The sequence below is a fragment of the Drosophila suzukii genome, chromosome 3, assembly GCF_043229965.1.
Source record: "Drosophila suzukii chromosome 3, CBGP_Dsuzu_IsoJpt1.0, whole genome shotgun sequence".
In the NCBI taxonomy this organism is placed as follows: Eukaryota; Metazoa; Arthropoda; class Insecta; order Diptera; family Drosophilidae; genus Drosophila; species Drosophila suzukii.
In genome coordinates this window covers 72201908-72215621 of record NC_092082.1, presented here as the reverse complement: position 1 = coordinate 72215621, position 13714 = coordinate 72201908, and the positions used below count along the sequence as shown (strand labels likewise).

Genomic DNA, 13714 nt, shown 5'->3' with positions numbered 1-13714 from the left:
TTTGCCAGCAAATTGCAACAGCTTTGGTCCTCGGCCTGGTCATTCCTGCTAAGTGGACAAATCTACCACAAATACGAAAATCACCCTCATTATGGCCAAGAGCGTAAAATTCCTTCTTTTTTTTCTGCCATCTTTTTTTGTGTGTGCTTGTGTGTTTTGTTATCGCAATGTCGACAAGACCACTGGCCATGTTAAGAGACAACACTGGACTCCAATCCTCGACTCCTCAATCCTCCCAGCCATCCCAAACCATCCAATCCAATCCTCCCAAACAAAAAGGCGACAATGTTCACGAGCCGAGGCTGGACCGCTGTCAGCGGGACTGACACTAAAGTGGTTTAGGGCGATAAGATGCCCGTGGCTAGCTGATTCTCCCCATTTCTCCGGCTTTCCTGCCACTGGATTTCCCATTTCTCCATCTGCTGTCTGCGGGACTTTGGGTTTTTTGCGGGGGTTAGCTGCGGATCTGGACAAGGATTCCGCTACGCCGCTCCATATGACACGATTGAAGAGAAAGAACGGGGAGGTTGGATGTGCTAATAGAAAGGTGTTTGAGCAGACGAATTTGAATATTACGTTTTGCATACAAAGAACTTATTTCTCTATAAGTTTTTTTCAGACCATAACCTTTTAATCAATCTCAACTATTACTTAAAAACACCTTGGAGATATATCGTTCTCGAAAAATATTCTTTCCCAAAGTAGTATCTATATATTCTTTAATGTAGTATTTTTTAGGTATAGTGATATTTTTTGTGGTTCAATTTTTAATCAATTATTGCCAAAAATAATTTATTAAACAAATTTTTAATCATGTTGATCTTAATCGATTAGTTCTTATGGAATTTAGTGATTTTTTCAAACTTTTTATCATATAATATCTGTAGTATGGATCATATTTAATTTTAGTCATCCAATATTAAGAATTTTAGATATATTGTTTTATAGATTGTCTTGGAAATTACACGTTTTCCAGGACTCCTATCTGAACACCCAAAAACTAATCTCGAGCAACGTTCCTCACGCACTTCCTATCCACAAACCCGCAAATGTTTTCCCACTTAATGACAACTGTAAATTACTTATTGGGAAAACTGCTTGAGCAAGCAGAAATCAATCGATTTCCCTTAGTAGCCATCCTAAAACCCAATTGCTAGACCGGCTCAATCCACTTCCTACACCAACCGAACCTCCCAAATTCGAATAGAAATTATATGCAACGCATTGTGGCCAGGACTCCCAGTGCTCTTTGCGTTTTTCCATTTATTACAACTAAGTAGACACAACAACACGGAATGGACAAGTGGTTGGGGTCTTAAGGACTCGGATTCGTATTCGGATTTGAGCTTGGTCCTTTTTTTTGTTCTTTGGCTCTTCTTCGGGTAGTTTCTGTGGCTAAATGGTTTGAGCGATAAATAATGTCCGTTTGTACTTTTAAACGACTTCCTTTCATTTGTTTTTTTTCCTCCCTCTTTCTGAGACGCCGACTACTGTTGTTCAAATTGTTTCAACGCCAATACATAATAGCTGCCACGCCCCCCGCCCAAAGCCGCCCAGCCAGGATGGGCAGGAAAACAAGCCGTCAAAGATAGCAATCTTCGATTTTACTTCGGTTTTTATTTTTTTTCGGTACAGGGGTTTAATTTACTACTTGTTGTTGCTGCTGTTGCGGCTGTTCGATTGATGTTGGTCTGGATAAGGCCGAATAAAACGAAAATACGACAGGATTCGCCCTATACACTGAAATATATATTTTGTATTTTAAGATATTCATGTTCTTAAAATATTATATAATTCTAATAAACTGTTTTAACAATTTCTGTTGAGTTTAAAAATTCTGGTTAAAAATTTCTTTGATCTCTATTAAATAAATAACTAAATGTATTTTTTCTCTGAGTGCACTTTTGATCCCTGGTCCTGTGTGCACCTCTATAGGATTTTTGTTGTTGCGCCATATAAATCGTTTTATTTCCAAAGCGGTATTATTGAGGATTGGATGACGCCTGTAGGAAGTGATTGTTGTAGTCCCTGTTGTTGCTATTGCTGTTATGTCGCGCTTGAGGTTCCAGCGAAGATAAATGGCTCACTTAGCCATCCGCACTGTGGAACAACAAAAACAGTTCTCGAAAAAAAAATAAGAAAGGGAACATCATCATCATCCTGATAGGTGTGTGCGGTTTAACGCTTCAGGATTGCGTGAAAGGCAAAGGAACGTGCCTGGTATGGAAGGACTTGACAGTTGACTCGGGGGAGCCTAAGACTGACAAATAAAGGTGACTTTATCGGGGGTTTTTCATTGTTGGTTAGCTGGGAGAACTGATGGCGGGGGATTAGCCAATGAAAGTTGCTGAGGGTGAAGTGGGTTTCAAAATTAAGCAGTGGAAACTCTGTAGAGATGGTTTTAGGATGAGTTATGGGAAAGGTATTGTAACTTATTTAGGAATTTCACATTCCTCAGGTTACGTTTAATAAAATAAAAGTCTTTCATATCACAAATAACGATATATCCCACTATTAGAACTTTACTTTGTTTGAATTCAATAAATACTCAATAAAATATTATACGATACCATAGGATCATGAAACAAAAGCGAAGAATCGTTTCTTAAATAATCAAAATGCTTGCTAGAACAACAACTGAGTAATAAATTCAATTTATAATTAAAAACAATTTTTTCGAATCAATCTTTACGAATACATACAAAATTTAGGTTATCCCATTCCCAATATCAGTCGAGAGAAACATTTCATATATTATCTGTAACTCAATAAAACCTAGAAATAGGCAAGGAAGTCAGCTTGGAAAATGGATCTCCCTTCCATCTTAAAACCAAAACATAGCTCATCCTTCGCCTGGCCAGCATTGTGCACACACAGACACATAAATCAAACAATAAGTACTCTTTATTATTATTATTTGCACTTTTTGCATACACGAGCACACGGTATTTGCTTAAGCAGCTCCGGCCACAGCCACCAGCAAATATATAATGGGGCATACTTCAACTTGGCTTATTGAATAAGTCAGCACTGAGCATTCAGCAGTGAGCAGTGAGCAGTCGACAGACGCCACCTCGGAAAACTTCAATAACAACACTCCCCGGCAGCACTCCAAAACCCAGAGCCCAGAAAACTTTCAAGCGACGCCCCGTCGTTTCGAAAGTGCCACGCCCCCTCGCCACACACAGCGAGACATCGGCATCCATCCTCCCCAGAGGAAATCTCCAGCCGAAACAACATAATTTGCATAAAATTGACGTTAAAGGTTACCAACAGCCGCAGTAGCAACAGCAGCTACAAACATTTACTTAGGCATCTACCGGAATTCTTTGCTTTTTTTTTTGGGCACAGAGTGCTCATATTAATAACCTTAAATCAATTCCATTATGCAGGGACCCAGGAAAAACACGCGTTAAATTAATTTTGCCTTTATTTGCCGCAAAAGTATGCGAAAAGTGCAAAAAAAGGGTTGAAGTTGAACAAATTTCCCACAAATTACATGCGTGTAAAAACGCGCGCGTGTTTTCCTTCACCCTTCTCTTTTTTTTTTTGAAGCGTTTTTTACCGCGTCTGTGTTAGTCACTCATAAACGCATTAATTTGGGGATGTTATATGAGGTGTATATCCCTGGTAAGGCAACTGAAATTGATCTATATGCTGGGCACAACTCGATTTCCATTATAATTACATCTTCAGTCAGCTCTCCTTGAGCATTTAAACTAATTAATTAGCAAATTTGCAGGCGTTAAAATGTACGCCGACAGAAAAAGAAAACATACATAAATCTTGTCGCACACCAGGATATCAGGCCACACAGAGAAATGCCCACGGGGCGTATGTTTTTGTGTGTGTCGAGGGGAAGCAGATTGCTCATACGCCATGTAGGCTGGCCCAACATTTCCGTTGATGCGAGCCAATTTCAACGGGTAGAAACCAGCTAATAAGAATGAATTACGAAGAGCAGACAGAACATTTAGGAACTCACATTTTGGAGTAAAAAGATTTTTATGGGCGGTAAACTGCTGACTAAAATAGCTAAATGGTATTATAATAACCTCATATAACGAAATCCTAAACAAAAGTTGGGCTATACATTTTTTCAGAATTTATTTCTCTGCCGAAACCCATTATTTTCCGCTTACCAAGTATAAATAATTATATTCTGATATACCTAATTTATTTAGCTAACCTCTGACCCAAAACATACCCCAAAACAAATCCCGAACCCGCAGCTAATTTCATCTGAAGTCAAGCGTGTAAAAGCGATTACCAAAACGGACTTTTTTGCTGGTTGAAACAGCTTTCTGGCCATCGCAACAGAGCGATAAGCGGGCATAAAAATAAAGGACAAAATAATAAACTCGCTGACCACGGACCAAAAGTGTTTCGGTTCGCTCAAGAGTGAAAGGAAATGCGATGATAACGCGCTGATAGGGCCCAAAAAGGGTCCATCCGCTGAATATATGTATGAAGATGCAGATAGAGAAACAGGGCATAAACAGTTCCCTGGGTTTCGGGGTCCCTGGGGTCCCATTTCAGCCAATTAGGGGCGTCCAGGATCCTTTAGAGCCCCATGCAAATGTCTGGTCCTTGTGCGTGAACAGATTATCAAATTAGCGTAAATGTTATTGGCCTCCTTGGGAATCGGATCGCTGACACTTCAAAACCGGCTAAAGGCAAACGCACACATGACGCCTGCTGGAAATTTTCAATTTCCTGTCAACTTCTGGTATCACCTCTCCCAAAAAGGCGATGGTTACCCAAAAGTCTGCTTCGAGACATGATAAAACGCAAATCCTTTACATGATTTAGGCTTCCAGGTCTCAACCTTGCCAGTTGTCAGCCATAAAAATAAAAAGCTCGTACATTTTATTTTTATGCCAACATATGAAAAACACTTTTCAAAGGATGGGTCAAACTCCCTTAAAGCCAGAGGCTATCAAATGGCTCACAACTTTTGGCAAAAGCCGCTTAAATGTTATAGTTACTTGGACCGCAGTTTCTACATTTATCTCATCTCATTCTGGAATATTTTTGCCGGACAAAGGTGCTTAAGGGGTTATGTGAGTGAGTTGCAAATGCTGGGAACAGCGTGTGACGGTGTTGATAGCAACTGTTATTTAAATACATATTCATTTTTATTGTTTTCCCGAAAGGGTACTTCCAAAAGGGTTGAAATTGTCAGGGAAGGTTGGGAACTGAGGTGAAACTAATATTATGGGGAGATTAAGTGGTAGCACAATAGTTATTGCAGACATTTTTAATTAAAATTGGACCGAAAATTACATTAAATGGTCAAATTTAGTTATTAAAATCCTATTGATAAAAGTAATCCTATAAAACAAAATGTTTTTTAAGTAATACAGTTAAGATAGATTTAAAGATTTTTTAAATTGGAATATACCTATGTTTTACTTGTTATTCCCCCACCTATCCTCTTGATTTTGGAACCCCCAAAAACCATTTTATGAAATCTCTAGCACTTTCCCTTTTAACAATTCCCATCCTAACAAAACAATTAAAATTAATGTCCCACTATTTGCACAACAGCTGTGCTGCATTTGATATTTTTCTCGTACCTCCCCCATTTTCTACAATCCTCTGCTCTATTCGTCATCCTGCTGGTCAACTTTTTTGGCAACTCCAAAAGGTAAAAAAGGAAAACAAAATAAAATGCAAATGTTGGTAAACAGAGACCTTTTGTTACTCACTCGTGACAGCTTCCACCGTTTCGGTGTGACATATGAGTCGAATATGTTGCAAATTCAATATTTGCCAACAATTTTGCAACGTTTCTTCTTGTTTTTCGTTTGTATATTTTTTCCGACTTTACCTTGTGTTTTTTTATTTTTTTGGACCTTGTCCCAAAATGACAGTTGTAGCTGGCAAACAAAAGCAAACTCTTTCGCTCCCATGACCAAAAAACGTATTAAACAAATAAGAGTTAAAAGCATTTGATGGACCACACACAAAAGATGGCCTTTGGGGATTTTTGGGTTTTGAAGAAGTTGGAATGCTCTGAGTGAGAGTAATTGAAATCCGATAAATGATATGATCAGTCAGTTCATGAGAAGGAAGTACCTAAAAATAATCTAAGATTTAGATAATCTCTTATAATCTTATTTATAATAATAGATTTGATTTTTATTGATTGAAATTATTATTATTACTTGAAATTAGATGTTAAACTATTAATATACAGAAAATATTTTTTATAAAAGGCATACCTCTTATTACTTCCTACTTATCTTATCTACTTATATTATCTTATATGATAAATTCAGATTATTTTACATACTTAATAAAATTATGTGTAGCTATTCTGATCAGGAAATAAATGAGTATTTTAAATCAATTAAGCTACGGTCTAATGAAATAATAACATGATTCAAGGATATAAACTAATAACTAATTTTATTGTAAAAACTGAGGATCTAAGATCTGTTGAGTTGGAGATAACATTTTTGAAATGCCTTCTTTATCGCCCAATTTTTTGTAAGCAAATGTGTTGCCAGATATTTCGGTAACCCTACACCCTCACCTTAACCCCCTTTTGGCCAGCGGGCTTTTACTGAAACTGACCGCCTGAAATGTCTGTTTGTCCTTGCCCCGCCCACTGCCCCCTGCTCACCACCCACCGCCCACCCAACGTCCTTCGGTTCGCTCCTGTTAACGTGTGCTTTGTTTAACGAATCGTGCAAATGCGGGTGGAATCGGAATCGGATCTCGGAATGGGTTCGTTTCGGGGATTGTTCTAAAGGACATGGAACTGCAGGCCTGGAAAATGATGAGCAGTTTATTTTGCACACTTTTTTTTAAACTGCCTGCCTGCTGTTGTTGTTTGGGCATTTATTTGATTATGCTGAGTATTTTATTTTTCAATCAAAGTGCGGCGCCGCACATTAAATTTTGATTGTTTTTCGGCTATGAAAATCACAGCAAAAAGTTTCCCCCGCAACAACAAGTTATTTTGATGGCTACATAATGGCCCCAAAAACTCCCCAAAGACATCATCCCCTTTGGAGCTACGGAGCATAAAAACCCCGGCCAAGGCAAATCGCTTCAGGCATTTGGCCAAAATGATGATAATTAGCCGGCCAAAACCGAAAAACCAGCAAGCAAAAAGTAAAAGTCAAATCAAAAACTAAACAAAAGTGCTGAGGAAATTACCGCGACTCAAAGAGGAGGGTGTCAGTCATGTCCCAATGTGAAAATTAACTTGTAAGGGTGGCAGGAAAGCAAAAACACCTCCGAACCCGAGTCCCCCGGGAGGATAACGATTTACAATCAGGAGGAGCCAAGGAGCAAAGGCGCCAGGCGTCAAAATAAAAACTTTTGCGTTTCATGCTCGACTTTCTGGCTCGCGAAGATTTCCTCGAGTGCGATTAAATTGTTTTAATGGTTTTTGTTTCTTGGCAATACCGAAAGGGGGACAAGGGAAGGTGCCTTGAAGAGCCGCTTAAAGTTTTGCCTTTTTAATGGTCCACATTTTGCGGTTTTCCTGGGGGAAGGGGAGCTAATTGTGGCAGGAAGAACCAAATCGTTTAGAAGCGTCCCCTTGTTAAATTGTCTTTTATTGGTAAAGAAATAAATAGGTAAGGTAACAGAAGTGGAGTAGGTATTTCTTAAATGTTTTTCTCTACAAAGTAAATAAAATAAATCTTTAAATGCTAATTGTTAAAAGTTAAAATCACACGAAGTAATGTTTTGTACACAGAGAAAATTCTGACGTTCTAATCTGAGTTGAAAATGTTCTTAAAAATAGAACGACATTTTTAAGTTGAAAATGTTTTTATTTTGCTCCAATCAAGTTGAATTGGCGGTATTTAAGTAAATTGTATGTACAAATAAACTATTAGTTGTGTGTACATAAAACAAAAATATAATTGACAATTTTTTATGCCCGTGGTAAATATACAAGGTACCATTTTAACCATTGAATAAGTACTCTTGATATTGAGAACTGGTATTTCTTCGGTTTCCTCTCTTTGACAGTTCTCTCATATCGAAAAAGAGAGAAAAAGGTGAAAAAGCGCATTAAATTAATCTAAAACTCTTTATTATAAAGGTACACTGTAAATAAAAAAATATATAACTTATTAATATTAAAAAATAAACAAACTTAAAGAATCTTTTTTAAATATTTAAAAAACTCAGTTAGAAAAAGAATATCCTTTTCCTTTGAAAATCAGGATCTCCCTTTTATTATTATTACTTCTGCATTCAGGGAATCTCTTCCACTGCCAAGTTCATTAAAAGCACCCAGAATTCCTTCACCCTTTGGGGAGTCGTCTTTAGTGACCAGACTGACCATTCACATGCACGACTCTCCTCAATCTTTCCACCCTTGTGAACAGGACATCCCATGCAGCAGGACATGCGAAGGCAGAAACCCTGGGCACTTGCCTCTTAATTAAAGTTAAGCCCCAAAGAAAATGCCAGAAACAACAGAAATTAACAATTATGAATTTAACAAGAAATTACAATGCAAGCGAGGCCAAATTAGATTTTTATTGTTTAGAGCGGAATTATGCAAATGTGTTGCGAAGACAAAGGCAATTAACATTAGCTGCAAAAAAATGAAGAAGACGGGCTAAATAATTAATGTTCCTGGGCAATCGTGCGTATGAGTAATCTACTCAGTTTCTTGTTCCCCTTGAAAATCCCCATCATCATCATCTTCATAGCTATTACCATCTTGGTCTTGTGGTTAGCCTGGCTTGGGGTTTTGTCAACCTTTTCGAGCAGCTGGTCAAAGTTTTTGCCACCGCCTGGAATTATTCATGGATGCCCAGGACCAAGAGGACACGAAGGCACGCCTCGAGCGTGTAGCAAACTAATTACCCCCAACCCGAAGATATGTGGTTCCCCCTCTATAAGGACACTATCCCGTATCCATGTTTGTTTGTTTGTTTGTGAGACATGTGTGTGTGTGTGTGCCTTGTCTGCTCGCCTTTTAATAGTTTCATAAGCTCCATTTAAGATTGGCCGACACATGTTCCTTGGAGTGGTGGCGAGGTTCGCATACATTATACCCAATCTCGGGCGAACAACAAAGAAACATTTACATTGACATAAATTGATATCAGAGCGTTTATGTCTTCATTGAGATAAGACAGCAGACAGACGGTATACGTGGGCGGGGGGCGTGCCATTAATTGACATATTTATGAGGGTATCCTTATGACCGTGATTTGATTAAGACCTTGAGTAGACCCACCCACTGGAATGAAAGTACAAGCTAGAGTTTGGGTTTTAGATCCTTTATCAGCACTAAAATAGTTTATATTTAGTCAATATCAAGTTATTCTATCAGCCTTTGCTAACTGTTGTTAAATAAACCTTTTTATATTTATTAAATGGTATTATACTTATGATATTGACAGTGGAATAATAATATGTATGATATCAAGAGTCTAACTATAATGTTGAATATAAAGCGGGATACTTTTATTATAACCAAATATATCAAAATACATCATTTACCTAATCTATTGCACCCTTAAATGTATTCCCAGTAAATCCATTCTATTAATATTTTTCAAGCCCCATAAAGCATGATCCCCAAAGAGCCATAGTAATTGCCCTAAGCTGAGACGTTATTAAACTAATAATTTACATGGACACACATTGTCGTTAAAAACAATTTCGTGCACATAAACATAAAACCTTTGAGATTTATAAGCGGACTGTTAGATAACCCCCCGAAAAACCTGGTCATAAACATATTTAAAGCGATAAAAAGGTCAGAACTCCCTCCATTCATTTTTTGTGGCTGTTGTTCAGCCTGGCGTAAGTAAACTTATTGAATGTCTTAAGTTTAGCTTTTCCCGTTTGTTGACCGCCTTCTGCTTGTTTTCATTTCATTTTTATGACTACGTTTAGAAATTTGTTGTACATTTTCCTGTCGCTGCTGTTTGTCTTTCCACTGCCGTCTTTTGGCCACATTTAGCTGAATCTCCGTCCCCCGATTCCCTGTATTGACATTTGATCTTTATGTTGGTCCTGTACTATACCATCGTATTCCATCCTATCCTATCCTATGCTCGTGTGTCGCTTTGTTTGTCTGCAGGCATCTTTTTATGACTCGAGTGTGTTTGCCTTTTGGCTTTTGTGCATGCCATAAAAAGCGGCGACAAGAAAAAGCGTCTTGAAATCAAACTTCTTTCCGGGTTTTTGGGGTGTGGGTGCCACAAATATGAGGTCATCTGTTATGAACGCCTTCGAAATGGCCCGAGAAGCCCTTGGGCAAATACAACTTGGGGTCGAAGTGAACTGACTAAAGATGGCAAAGGTTCAATGAGTTTCGCTGCGGAAATGAGAGCTAATTGGGGGTTACCAGGCATAGGTTAAATTTAACTAAGAGAATTTTTGCATAGTTATATTTAGATATTATATTAAATTTTACTGAGCATTTAAACACATATTTTTGGATTTAAAAACACATTTTATATTATCACTTCCTCAACTGTGAATTCTTGATTATCTACCCCCCAAGAAAAGTTTCCAAAAATCTTTTCAAAACGCCGTTTTCAATTAATATGAAATCAAGCATTAAAATTGAATTAGCAAACCGAAACTGAGAACAAATGTTTTCTCGGTCTGTCTGGGCGAAAACTTGGCAGCAACTTTGGCCAATTAGAAAATTATGTTGTTCGGCGTACAACGACAATATGTTGCCCACTTTGGCAGCGTCTTGAGACTTCGCCATCCTCCTGAGATGGGTTCCAAAACCACCGCCCGCATCCGGCAAATAGTAAATATTGTTTAGTCATTTTGGTGAGCGGAGCGCTAATTTTGTATGTTAGCCGGCGGCCAAAACCTGGCAAAAGTTCAGCCAACAAACAAAAGCGATAATTACAAGAAAACAAGCCGAGGAACAGGAGGATTGGCAGGATCCTGGTTCTAGATGCCTTTCGTACAGGACTTTCTTTGCATTAGTTTTCTGTGCGAGCGAATGCAAATAATTTCACAAAAATTAAAAGCAAAAGCCAACAACTTTTAGAATCGCACACAGCCATGACTTATTTATATTTTAAGTTTATGTGCACTCAGAAAATTATTTATACGTTTTTTTTGTTATCAGTGTCATTGCCTTTCTTATTTTTTACAAATCATCTAATCAGAAAATAAACTCACCAGTGTTATGAGAATATAAAATTTTTTTGTATATTTATATTCCTCTATTGTTATAAGTCAGACTAATAAAGTTTAATTATAGGAAAATAAAAACTTTTTCTAGAGAATTGACTTGAAATTGTTAACCTCAAGTGAAATAATATATATTAAAGACAGTTCATTGAACAGCTCCACTGTCTTTTCATTAATAAACCTAAATCTGTTTAGTCTTAATAAAATTTTTGAAAATATTTTTATTACTGAAATTAAACTTACTTTCTATGAAAAACCCCTAATTAATACCAAGTGCTGATAAGAAACTAATCTAAAAGTTTATTTTTAAGTTGTCATGAGTTTATTACTTTAAATCAAATTACGAATTTAATTACATTTTTGTCAAGACGTTGGAAAATATATTTTATATTGGGACTACCAAATAGGTGGGAGATACCTTTTTCAAGACGTTATATTTTTTACTCTGTGAGCCAAGTCGACTATCAGAAAGGGTTCGCAGTTTATGGGGCTGTCTAACGGCATTTAACCTACGCCTCTATAATTCACGCCGTTCCCCGACGTTGCCGGCATTTAAATGCAGCGTGCGCGGGACCTTTCCCCAGAATTTCCGAAATCCAGGATCATCGTCCCGGGAGTCCCACGATAAGCCAAACATGATTTTACGACAATGTTATTACCATCAGCGGTAGCCGGCAGAACAGCAGCTAAACGTTCGCAGAGGTCGGGGGAATCCCCGCGGTATCCTTCCTCCTGTTTTTGTTTGTATTGTGTTTGTTGAGTTGTAATTGGAGTGGGTTAAATCGGGGGGGCCAGACCCTGGGGTTACACGGATGATGCTGACGTCGCCGTGATTGTTTAAAGTTATGAATAATTAAATATTTGTGCAGGTTACGGGAGTCGGCAACTCTCGAACTTTGTCCAAGGGGTTTATTCCATTAGGCTGATGGATGCGAAGGGTCTGCAGGCAAGGCTGTATAAAAGTTGTATACTGTATAAGTTGTATAGCTGTATAAAAGTTCGTTTCAAATTATCTGATCAATATGTGAAGATCATAAGTGTTGGTTTACATTTTTTTTAATTTAATTTTTTTTTACCATTTATTCAAAAATTCTTGATAAGTTACTCACATTGGCATTAAAATTTGAAATAAAATCAAAATAATTTTTTGGAATTTTGATAAAGTCTGACCTGATAAGCGTATGAAGTGAGCACACAGATTATTTCCCACAAGCTTTATAATCCACACTCAGCTCTTTAGTGAACTCAGTCTCGACTTCAGCTTTAATAATGGCACACTATACCATTTCTGGTTTTCTCGTGATCTCCGTTCTTTTTGGGCTGAGCCAAGCTTTTGCCCCTTGTAATTCGGATGGAAAGGCTTGTTGTGTCAAAGTAAACAATTGTCAAAACAATTACCCTACAAATTATGATTCCAGCTGCGCACAAGATGAAATTTGTTGTAAACATGAAGATGTAAGTTCAAATGAAATGATCCTAGGTTTTTATTTCCTACGGTTTAACTAATTAATTTAAACTAACTAATCAGATTGATCTGGCTTGTGACACAAATGGTTACAAAAAATGTGTAGAACCGGATTTGTGCAAACTTCCGTACACTTACCACTCCAACACTTCACCTTCACCTTGCCCTCCACGTTTGGTTTGCTGCCCAGTCCAAAAAGTAAGATACCAGAACCCTAAAACATTAATCTTTATTAATTTTTACGTTTTATTTGCAGAAAGAGACTCTGAGCATTAAAGATCGGGTATAATTATTTTTTTTAAGAACATTCAATAAAAATTGCACCCAAAAACATATAGTTTCTTTTATAACTGTAATTTTCTTTAAAATAAATGTCTTAAAAAAAATTAAGTTAATATTTACATACAAAAAAAATCGTATCAAAAGTATAATAAAGAGAAAAATGGATTCACTTTTAAACTAATCATATTTTGTTTTTAATTTAAACTTTTGTATTATTATCAAGATAAAAAGCTAAAGTCAATGGCCTCGACTTGCGCTTCACAGGAAGTTCAAGAATCTACATACCAAGTCACAATACTCTAGCTCTTATAGTTTCCGAGATCTCAGCGTTCATACGGACAGATGGACATGGCTAGATCAACTCTCCTGGTGATCCTGATCAAGAATATATATACTTTATGGGGATTTCTTCTACAAGTTACATACTTTCCGACGAATCTAGTGTACCCTTTTACTCTACGAGTAACAAGTTTAAAAATGTTTTTCATTTTAAAACACTATTAATTGCAAAATATTAAAAATGTAGAAAAAAGTATTCCTCCTGGAGATGCGGGGCATCGATCCCCGTACCTCTCACATGCTAAGCGAGCGCTCTACCATCTGAGCTACATCCCCTCTTGCAATTCCGCCCGCCAAAAGGCCACACAAAATTGTACAGTAAGTAAGAAGTAACTATTCATAGATATACCGCCTGAAACATGCTGTTTACCTTGTACAAAATGAGTCCACAGAGATAACAAAAGACATCGAAACTAGTTGACTGCATTTTAATTTTAATTATCTCTAAATTTAGCTTGGGCCACCAATCGGTTGCTG

The 13714-nt window shown here is 37.4% G+C and overlaps 1 protein-coding gene and 1 non-coding gene across 2 annotated transcripts in view; both read right to left on the bottom strand.

Moving 5' to 3' along the window:
- Nucleotides 1–13714, bottom strand: part of RpL34b (Ribosomal protein L34b) — a 195028-nt gene that overhangs the window by 166557 nt on the left and 14757 nt on the right. The window lies entirely within an intron of this gene.
- TRNAA-AGC (transfer RNA alanine (anticodon AGC)) lies at nt 13441–13513 on the bottom strand. The gene has a single exon. It is a non-coding gene; the product is annotated as a tRNA-Ala (tRNA).